Below are 11,318 nucleotides of genomic sequence, written 5' to 3'. Positions count from 1 at the left end.
GGCAAAAGTTGAGGTTCAGAAGCCTCCACCTATATTTCAGAGGATGTATGAAAACACCTGCATGTCCAAGCAGAAGCCTGCTGTAGGGGGAGAACCCTCATGGAGAACCTCTACTACGGCACTACAGAGGGAAAATGTGGGGTTGGAGCCCCCACATGTCTTCAATGAGGCGCTGCCTACTGTAGTTGTGAGAGGAGGACCATCATCCATGAGGGGAGGGACCTAAAGGGAGGTTATTGGATCATGGTCTCAAATTCCCCCTTTGTATTTCTCATGATAGTGAGTGAGTTCTCATGAGATCTGGTTGCTTAAACATGTGTAGTATTTTACCTTTTACTTTCTCCTGCAACCATGTGAAGGTATGTTTGCTTTCCCTTTGCTCTTCTACCATGATTGTAAGTTTCCTGAGGCTTCTCAGCCATGCTTCCTGTACAGCCTGTGGAACTGTGAATAAATTAAATTTCTTTGTTTCATAAATTACCCAGTCTCAGGTAGTATTTTTATAGCAGTGTGAGAATAAACTAATACAGGTAGGTAGCATATACAGTGTGATATGATGGAAAAAGGAATTATTCACATCCTTGGCAAGTCAGAGCTCATTTGTATGAGATTTTATTTCATTGTTTTCAATGGCATACAATTTAAAACCTATGAATTTTTAATTTCTTAAAATTTTCATATAATGTTTTCAGCCCACAGTTGACCACAGGTAAGTGAAATTGTGGAAAGTGGAATTGTAAATGAGGGAGGACTACTGTAGTGTTGTTTAACCTTCCATATCCTTGTTAATTCTCTCCATTATTGAAAGGTGGGAACTGAAGTCTCAATCTATTACTGTGGATTGTGAATTTCTCTCTTCAATTATCAAAGCTGCTTCATGTGTTTAAGGCTCTTCTCATAAATACATATATCTTTATAATTGTAACATCTTCCTGATAGATTTACCCATTTATCATTATGAATTGCCATTGTCATCTTTAGTAATATTTTTAACCTAAAGTATATTTTGTCTGATATTACTAAGATTAGTGTAGCTCAGTTCTCTTATGCTTGCTGTTTAAATGGTTTATATTTTATATAATTATGACCTTTAATAGATTTTCCTGAGTGAATGTGTCTCTATTTGTTCTATGGCCTTAAGACAATTTCCAGATACATATGTAAGCATTTAGATTTTTTTCCAGTTAAATAGCTGTTTGGTTGAGGAGAATTCACAGTGCCCTCCTTATTCTACCATTTCAAAAGTCAGTCCCTCTTTCTTTCTTTTCATTAATATTTACATGGTATACCTTTTTTTCTGTTCTTTTTTATTTTCAGCCAACTTGCAACATTACATTCTAGGTGAGTTTCTTGTATACAAGATATAGTTAAATCACACCTTTAAAGAATCTACCTTGCCAATCCTTGTTTTATTTATTTGTTTACTTATTTGTTTATTTATTTTATTATTGTTATTATTTTTTGAGACAGAGTCTCGCTCTGTTGCCCAGGCTGGAGTGCAATGGCACAATGTAGGCTCACTGCAAGCTCCACCTCCTGGGTTCATGCCATTCTCCTGCCTCAGCCTCCTGATTAGCTGGGACTACAGGTGTCCGCCACCACGCCTGGCTAACTTTTTGTATTTTTAGTAGATACGGGGTTTCACTGTGCTAGCCAGGATGGTCTCCATCTCTTGACCTCATGATATGCCCACATCAGCCTCCTAAAGTGCTGGTATTACAAATGTGAGACACGGCGCCCAGCCCAATCCCTGCGTTTTAATTCAAATATTTGGATTATTTATATCAATGAATTTACTAAAGTGATAGAGCTTAAAACTTCAATTTCACTTTTTGTTTTCTCTTGGTTTCCTATGTTCTTTATCTATTTTTTCCCAGTCTGTCTGTGGGTTATTTTACCCCTTTTAAAATTCCACTTTGATTTATGTATGCCACTCTAAAAACATAAATGTTATATATTTTACTCTAGGTACCTGAGTATCTGTTTATACATTTTTTTCAATTTTTTTTTGGCTCTTTATATTGCATAATTTTTATTATTTTATCTTTGACTTTACCATTTTTTGTCATCTCTTTCTGCTGTTGATGCCATTCATTGAGATTTGTATTTCAGTTACTGTATTTTTAAATTCTATTATTTTTATGTTGACCTTCTTTGTATATATTTTTTCTGAAATTATTTCTTTGTTCATACATTTTATTTTCGTTTCAAGTGTGTTTACAATTGTTCATTGAGAAGTTTTTATGATGATTCATTTAAAAAGCATTGGCAAATTGTTTTAAGAATGATGTATCTCAATATTTGTGTTTCTTTTAGTTTTGTTTTTTTTTTCCCCCCAGTCCTGTGTGATTTATTTGGCTATGGGTATAATGAATACTTCTTAATTGAAACATAAGCACTTCATGTATTATAAGACACTGGATCATATCTAACTATACTCTTAAAATAGTCCACCTCTAACATAGTTCTAGCATTGGGAGGGAAATACTGTCTTAGTACTGAAAGATGCGCTGGAAGATTAGGTTTCCCAGTCTACCACCATTGACATATGGAGATGATGAGTGCCTTGTTTCTGCTTCCATGTGGCCTCCACTGACACTATGAGCGACGATATCCTTTTTACTATTGGTGATAGTCCTGTCTCTCCACTAGTCTTCCTCTGCCTCCACCCCAACTAGAAGGGTCAGGGTGCCTTATTACTATCAAGCTTTGGTGGAAGTCCAGGCTCCACATGTAGTTTCCACTGACACTACACATGGATGACAATAAAAGTTGAAGTTCCTTCTTTTACCCTGGTATGCGAGTAAACCTAGGTTCACCATTTTTTTTGTGCTAGCAATGGCAGAGTTGGAAGCAATAGTATTGTATTTGCACTTGACTAGGTAGAGGTGTTATTATCTAAATGTTTGCTGTTTTGCTAAGTGCTCCTTTCCTGGTCCCTTGATTGTTTTTTAATGGAGTCTCACTCTGTCTTCCATGATGGAGTGCAGCGGTGAAATCTCGGCTCACTGCAACCTCTGCCTCCCGGGTTCAAGTAATTCTCTATCTCAGCCTCCCAAGTAGCTGGGATTACAGGTACCTGCTAATTTTTGTATTTTTGGTAGAGACGGGCTTTCACCCTCTTGGTCAGGCTAGTCTTGAACTCCTGACCTCGAGATCCACCCACCTTGGCCTCCCAAAGTGCTGGGATTACAGGTATGAGCCACCATGCCTGGCCAGTCCTTTGATTTGCGTAAAGCTTTGCATGCGGATTTTCTACTCTGTACCTATTGATATTTTTATGTTGCTACTTCTCCAGCATCAAATTTGGCATGTGTGAGGCAAAAGGAAAATCCATACACTCATTTATTTGTTTTTCCTTGAATTTTGTGGGCTCTTAGCCAGACTGTCTTTTGTATATCATTATTAGTCTTGTAATAATATGTGTGGGGGCAGGGGGTAAGAGAGAAAGAGAGAAATAGAGAGACAGAGAAAGAGGATGTTCAGAGTGTTTTATTTTATTGTGAGGGAAATAGAAAAAAGCACATCTACTCCATGTATCCAGAAGCAAACACCACTTTTTTTTTTTTTTTTAATTTTTATTTATTTGACTGAGCAGGAGAAACAAACATTTTTTTTCCCAAAATGTGTATTGTCTATTATTGTCTCATCTCTTTTTGATTTTCTGCACATGTGTTATATTTGCTTTTTGTTAATTTAATTTTAATCTTTTTCTATTTACTTATAAGAGTATTAGTAATACAAGCTCAATATTAATTCGTAGGTAAATATTCTAGTTTTTAGCTATTTGGTATTTAAATTTTACCAAATTTTCTAATGTGCAGAAGGTTTTTATAATCTTTAATCAGTCAACTCAACCATTTTTTTTTTAAGTTTTGCATTTAGTCACTTGCCTTCTCTATACTAAAATTATGTAACTATCCACCTAATGTTATCCCACTGGCTACAAATCCTGGCTTATGCAAGTGCTATGGTTTTTTTTTTTTTTTTTTTTTTTTTTTGAGACGGAGTCTCTGTCACTCCAGGGCTGCGCAGTGGCCGGATCTCAGCTCACTGCGCTCTGCCTCCCGGTTCACGCTTATTCTCCTGCCTCAGCCTCCTGAGTAGCTGGGACTACAGGCGCCTGCCACCGCCTCGGCTAGTTTGTTTTTAGTAGAGACGGGGTTTCACCGGTTCGCCAGGATGGTCCTCTCGATCTCCTGATCTTGTGATCCTGCCTCTCGCCTCGGCCTCCCCTAAAGTGCTGGGATTACAGGCTTGAGCCACCGCGCCCGGCCAAGTGCTATGGTTTATTTGTCATACATAGGGTTTTTAAAATTAACTTGATCTCTAATATACAAAAATAAAATATACCTATCTTAAATGCACAGTAGCATGAGTTATTGCTGAATATTTACCCATACGTGGCTCTCTTTCTGTACTTTCTAATGTGTTCTCTTTATTTTAAACCTTTTTTAAAAAATTTTGAGGGGTGAAAAGGGCCTCTTGAAAATTTCATTTTCAATTATTTTCTGCCCTTATAAAGGTAAGTTTAAAACAGTTTTTAATGTTAACACCTGGCAATTAAACGTCAGCAAGATCTTCACCAGTTTATTAATTATAAGTGGCTTTGATAGTTTCCAAGCCCAACACTGACCAGAATTCTTATTAGAAGCTAGAGTTTGATCCTTAACATAGAAAGGCTCTACCAAAATCAAGGCCCCAAATGATATTGTTTGGATCTGTGTCCTCACCAACCCTCCTGTTGAAATGGAATCTCCAATGCTGGAGTTGGGGCCTGATGGGAGATAATTGAATCATAGGGACAATTTCTAATGGTTTAGCCTCATGCCCCTAGTCCTATTCTTGTGGTAGAGTTCTTATGAGATCTGCTTGTTTAAAAGTGTGTAGCAGTTCCCCTGCTCTCTCTTCCTCCTTACCTGGCCATGTAAGACATGCCTGCTTCCCCTTCATTTTCTGTCATGATTGTAAGTTTACTGTGGGCTACCCAGAAGGCAAGCAGATGCTTCCATTCTCCCTTTACAGCCTATGTAACCATAAGCCAATTAATCCTCTCTTCTTTATAAATCATCCAGTCTCAGGTATGTTTTATAGCAATGTGAGAATGGACTAATACAAAATATTGGTACCAGGAGTGGAGTATTGCTATAAAGATACCTGAAAATGTGGAATCACCTTTGAAACTGGATAACAGGCATAGGTTGAAAGGGTTTGAAGGGCTCAGAAGAAAACAGGAAGATCAGGGAAAATTTGAAACTCCTTAGAGCCAGGTTAAATGGTTGTGAATGAAATGCTGAGAGTGATATGGACAATAAAGTCCAGGCTGATGAGGTCTCATATGTAGGTAAAAAATGTATTGGCAAGTATAGCAAATGCCACTTTTGTTATGTGTTAGCAAAGAACTTGGTGTCACTGTGCCCCTGCCCTAGAGATCTGTGGAACTTTGAATTTGAGAGTGATAATTTAGGACATGTGGCTGAAGAAATTACTAAGCCTCAGAGTGATCACTATGTGACCTGGCTGCTTCTAACAACCTAAGCTCATATGAGTAAATATAAAATGTAAAACTAGAACTTATATTTAAAGAAGAAGTAGAGAGTGAAAGTTTTAAAAACTTGCAGCCAAGCCATGTGGTAGAAAAGTAAAGCCTATTTTCTAAGGAGAAATTCAAGAAAGCTGCAGAAATTTGCATAACTAAAAGGAAAACAAGTGCTGAGCAAGTCAATGGGAGAAAGACCCGGTAGACATTTCAGAGACATTTATGGCAGCCCTCTCATGACAGGACCATAAGCCTAGGAGGAAAGAATGGTTTTGTGGGCCAATCCCAGGGCCCTGCCACTCTGCACAACCTTGGGACACTGGTCCCCACATCCCAGTCAATCCAGCAACAGCTATGGCTCAAAGGGGTCAAGGTACAGCTTAAGTCACTGCTTACGAGACAGCAAGCCATAAGTCATGGTGGCTTCTATGCGATGTTAAACCTGCCAGTTAGCTGAGTGCAAGAGTTGAGGCTTGGAAACCTCCATCTACATTTCAAAGGTTGCATGGAAAAGTCTGAATGTCCAGGCAGAAGCCAGCTGCAGGAGTAGAGCCTTCATGGAAATTGTCTATGATGGCAGTGCAGAGGAGAAATGTGGGATCGAAGTCCCCACATAGAATCCCTGTTGGGGAACTGCCTAAAGGAGCTGTGAGAAGAGGGCCACCATCCTCCAGACCCCAGATGGTATATCTACTGGCAGCTTGCACCCTGCACCTGGAAAAGCTGCAGGCACTCAACATCTGCCCAGGTGAGCAGCCACAGCCACAAGGGCAAAACTGCCCAAACCTTTGGGAGTCCAGCCCTTGTACCAGTATGCCCTGAATGTGAGACATGGAGTCAAAGAAGATTATTTTAGAGCTTTAAGATGTAATTCCTTCCTTGCTAGTTTTTAGACTTGTGTGAAACATGTAGCCCCTTTCTTTTGGTTCATTTATTCCTTTTGAAATGGGAGTATTTACCCAATGCATACGCTCTCATTGATTCTTGAGGCTAACTAATTTGGTTTTGAATTGGTAGGCTCATAGGTGGAAGAAACTAGCTTTGTTGCAGATGAGACATTGGACTGTGAGCTTTTGAATTAATGGTGGAATGATTTAAGTCTTTGCAAGACTTTTGGGAAGGCATAATTTTGATTTAAAATGTGAGAAGGACCTGAGATTTAGGAAGAGACAGGAGCATTATGATAACAGTTCCTATCTGTGCCCCCATTTAAATATCATTTTGAAATAGAATCCCCAATGCTGGAGATAGGGTCTTATGGCAGGTGATTGGATCATAAAGGTGGTTTGTAATAATTTGGCATCACCAACCTTGTGCTGTCCTTGTGATAAAGTTCTCACAATATCTGGTTGTTTAAAAGTGTGTGGCAGTTCACACTCTCTCTCTTCCTCCTTCCCCACCATGTAAGACATGTCTACTTGTCCTTCACCTTTGGCCATGACTGTAAGTTTTCTGAGACCTTCCCAGAAGCTGAGCAGATTCTTCCATGCTTCCTGTACAGCCTGTGGAACCATGAGCCAATTAAACCTGTTTTCTGTATAAATTACTCAGTCTCAGGTATTTCCTTATGGCAATTTGAGAATAGACTAATACACTGAATAACACCCATTTAAACAGGGTCCTGGAGAGTCCTACAAAAAATGCTGACACCTATTTGAAGGTTAATTGTGTAGAAACAGATTAAACCAAGTTAAGTCTTGTCTTAAATTCCAAAAATTACCCCTTTCCCTCTCTACTTCTCTCTGTAGGAAAAACTAAGTAGATTTCCTGGAAAGACAAACAGAACAAAAAGATATAGTCCTTCACCATACTGTGAATAAACTGTTTTCTAGAGCTAGCCTAAACTTTAGTCATGAGATTGTAAGCAATAGACTGAATGAAAATAACTTATTTTATTTCTATCATTTATTTATAATACCCAATGACACTTTTAAATTCCTGGAACAACAATTGGGTACAAATGTAGACATGGAAATTATAAACTCATTGTTTACAATAGACAGTAAGATTGTATGTTTTGCTGTGGTCTGTCCGTTGGTGACCTTTCAGAATATATACTCCTCATGGTGAGCAAAAAAGGTTCTCTCTTGGGCAGCCCAAGGTCACTGGGGTACAAAACATAAACCGTGACTAAATCAGTGGAAAGTATTAAAGTATCAGAGGGGGTTGATGGAGCTTAAATAATCTATACAGACAAGCAAGCACAGAGGAAATTCATTACCACCAGACTCACCTTACAAGAAGTCCTGAAGGGAGTAAGGAAAGTCCGTAACTAGCTTCTACCAAACACACACACACACACACACACACACACACACACACAAACACTTAATACATAGACCAGCCACAGTATAAAGCAATCACACAAACAAGTATGCATAATAGCCAGCAAACAATGTGATGACAGGAACAAATCTGCACATATCTATACTAATGTTGAATATAAACAGGCTTAATAACCAGCTAACAACGTGATGACAGGAACAAATCTGCACATGTCTATACTAATGTCTAATATAAATTGGCTAAATGCCCCAATTAGAAGGCGCAGCATGGCAAGTTGGGTTAAAGAAACAAAACTGAATGATATATTGTCTTCAAGAAAAACCCATCTTATATACAATGACAAGGATAGGCTCAAAGGAAAGGGCAGGAGAAAAATCTCCAAGCAAACAGTAGATAGAAAAAAAAAAAAAAAAAAAAAAAAAGCATGAATTGCTATTATAATTTCAGATAAACCAAACTTTAAGCCAACAAAAATAAAAAAGACAAGGAACACTATTACCATAATAGTAAAGGGTTCAACTCAATGAGAGAACCTAACTATCTTAAATGTATACATACCCAACAAAACAGCAACCAGATTCATTAAGCAAGTTCTTAGAGACCAGTGAAGGAACTTAGATAATCACACAGTAATAGTGGAAAAAATACTTTTTTTTTCCACTTGAATTTTAGGATTGAGGGTACATGTGCAGGTTTGTTATATAAGTACATTCATGTCCTGGGAGTGTGTTTTACAGTTTATTTCATCACCCAGGTGTAAAACCTATTACCCAATTGTTATTTTTTCTGCTACTCTCCTTCCTCACAGTCTCCACACTCAAGTATGGTTGTTACATTTTTGTGGTTGAGGAGTTATCATCATTTAGTTGTTACTTATAAATGAAAAAATGTGGTATTATATTTTTGTCTCTGTGTTAGTTTGCTAAATATAAGACTACAGCTCCATTCATATTTCTGCAGAAGGCATTATCTCATTCTTTGTTATAACTACCTGGTATTCTATGGTGTATACTTATCACATTTTCTTTATCCAATGTGTCATTGATAGACATATGGATTGATTCCATATCGTTGCTACTGTGAATAGTGATGCAATGAACATTTGCATGCATGTGTCTTTACGGTAGAATAATTTGTATTTCTCTGGGCATATCCACAGTGATGAGATTGCTACGTAGAATGGTAATTCTGTTTCTGGCTCTCTGAGAAATCACCAAACTGCTTTGGACGATGACTGAACTAATTTACACTCACACCAACAGTGTATAACTTTTCTCCATAACTTTGCCAGTGTCTGTTATTCTTTGACTTTTTATTAATAGCCATCCTGACTGATATGAAATGGTATCTCATTGTAGTTTTGATTTGCATTTTTTGTAGAGATGGGGTTTTGCCATGTAACTCAGCCTGGCCACGAACTCCTGGACTCAAGTGATCTGGCTGCCTTGGCCGCCCAAAGTACTGTGATGACAGGCATATGCAACAATGCTTGGCCTGATTTTTTAATAATGGGGATTCTGACTGGTGTGAGATGGCATCTAACTGTTATATCGATTTACATTTCTCACACAATCTGTGGTATTGAGCTTTTTAAAATATGTTTGTTAGCCATATATATGTCTTCTTTTGAAAAGTGTCTATTCATGTCTTTGCCTATGTTTTAATGAAACTTTTTCTTGTAAATTTGTCTGTTTTTTTATACATGCTGGATATTAAGCTCTTTTCAGATGTATAGTTTGCAAACATTTTCTTCCGTTCTGTACCTTGTCTGTTTACTCTGTTGAGAGTTTATTTTGCTGTGCAGACACTCTTTAGCTATATTAGACTCTTTCATTAGTTTTTTCTTTTGTTTTGCTTTTGACAGCTTTGCTATAAAATCTTTGCTTGTTTCTTTGCCCAAAATGGTTTTGCCCAAGTTTTCTTCTGGGGTTTTCATAGTTTTGGATTTTACATTTAAATCCTTAATTTACCCTCAGTTGGTTTTTGTATATGGTATAAGGAAGGAGTCCAGCTTCAATCTTTTGCATATGGTTTCCCAGTTATCCCAGCACCCTTTACTGTATAGGGAGTCTTTTCTCCATTGCTTATTTTTCTCAGCTTTGTCAAAGATCAGATAGTTGTTATATGTGTGGCCTTATTTCTGTGCTATTTTGTCCCATTGGTCAATGTGCCTGTTTTTGTACTAGTATCATTCTATTTTGTTTACTGCAGCTTTGTAGTATAGTTTGAAATCAAGTAATATGATGCCTCTAGCTTATTTATTTATTTATTTATTTATTTATTTATTTATTTCTGCTTAGGGTTGCCTTGGCTATTTCGGCTCTTTTTTAGGTTTTATATAGATTTTAAAATAGTTTTTTTTTTTTTTTTTTCTAGTTCTGTGAAGAATGTCATTGGTAGTTTGATTAAAATAGCTCTGAAACTGTAAATTGCTTTTGGCCATGTGGCCCTTTTAATGATATTGATTCTTCCTACCAATAAGCATGGAATGCTTTTCAATTTGTTTGTGACTTCTCTGATTTCCTTGAACCGTGTTTATTAATTCTTATTGTATAAATTTTTACCTCCCTGGTTAGTTGTATTCCTAGGTATTGTATTCTCTCTGTGGCAATTGTGAATAGTATTCCTTTCCTAATTTGACTATCAGCTTGACTGTTGTTGTATAGAAATGTTAGTGATTTATTTGGATTCCAAAACTTTGATGTAGTTATCAACAGGAAGAGCTTTTGGACTGAGACTATGGAGTTTTTTAGATATAGTATTACGTCATCTGCAAAGAGGGATAGTTTGAATTTCCCTCTTCCTATTTGAATGCACATTATTTCTTTCTCTTTCCTGATTGCTCTGGCTAGCACTTCCAATACTATATTGAATAGGAGTGGTAAAAGAGGGCATCCTTTTCTTTTGCTGGCTTTTAAGTGGAATGCTTCCAGCCTTTCCCAATTCAGTATAATGTTGGCTGTGAGTTTGTAGGTGATTCTTACTATTTTATATTCTTGTTTATTGAGAGTTTTTAACAGAAGAGATGTTAAATTTTATCAAAAGCCTTTTCTGAATCTATTGGGATAATCATGTGTGTTTTGTCTTTAGTTCTGCTTATGTGATAAATTACATTTATTAATTTGTGTACGTTAAACTAGCCTTGCATCCTGGAGAGGAAGTCTACTAGATCATGGCAGACTAGCTTTTTGATGTGCTGCTGTATTCGGTTTGCAAGTATTTTGTTGAGGGTTTCTGCATCAATGCTCATCAAGAATATTGGCCTAATATATGCTTTGTGTGTGTGTGTGTGTGTGTGTGTGTGTGTGTTTATGACAGATTTTGGTAGCTGGATGATACTGGCCCCATAAAATGATTTGGGGAAAAATCCCTCCTCCTCAATTTTTTTTTCAAATAATTTCAGTAGAAATGGTACCAGTTGTTTGTACATCTGGTAGATTCAGCAGTCAATCATCTGTTCCTGGGCTTTTTTTAGTTGGTAGGGTATTTATTG

Source organism: Papio anubis, chromosome X (assembly GCF_008728515.1).
Source record: "Papio anubis isolate 15944 chromosome X, Panubis1.0, whole genome shotgun sequence".
In the NCBI taxonomy this organism is placed as follows: Eukaryota; Metazoa; Chordata; class Mammalia; order Primates; family Cercopithecidae; genus Papio; species Papio anubis.
Note: the sequence above shows the minus strand (reverse complement) of the source record.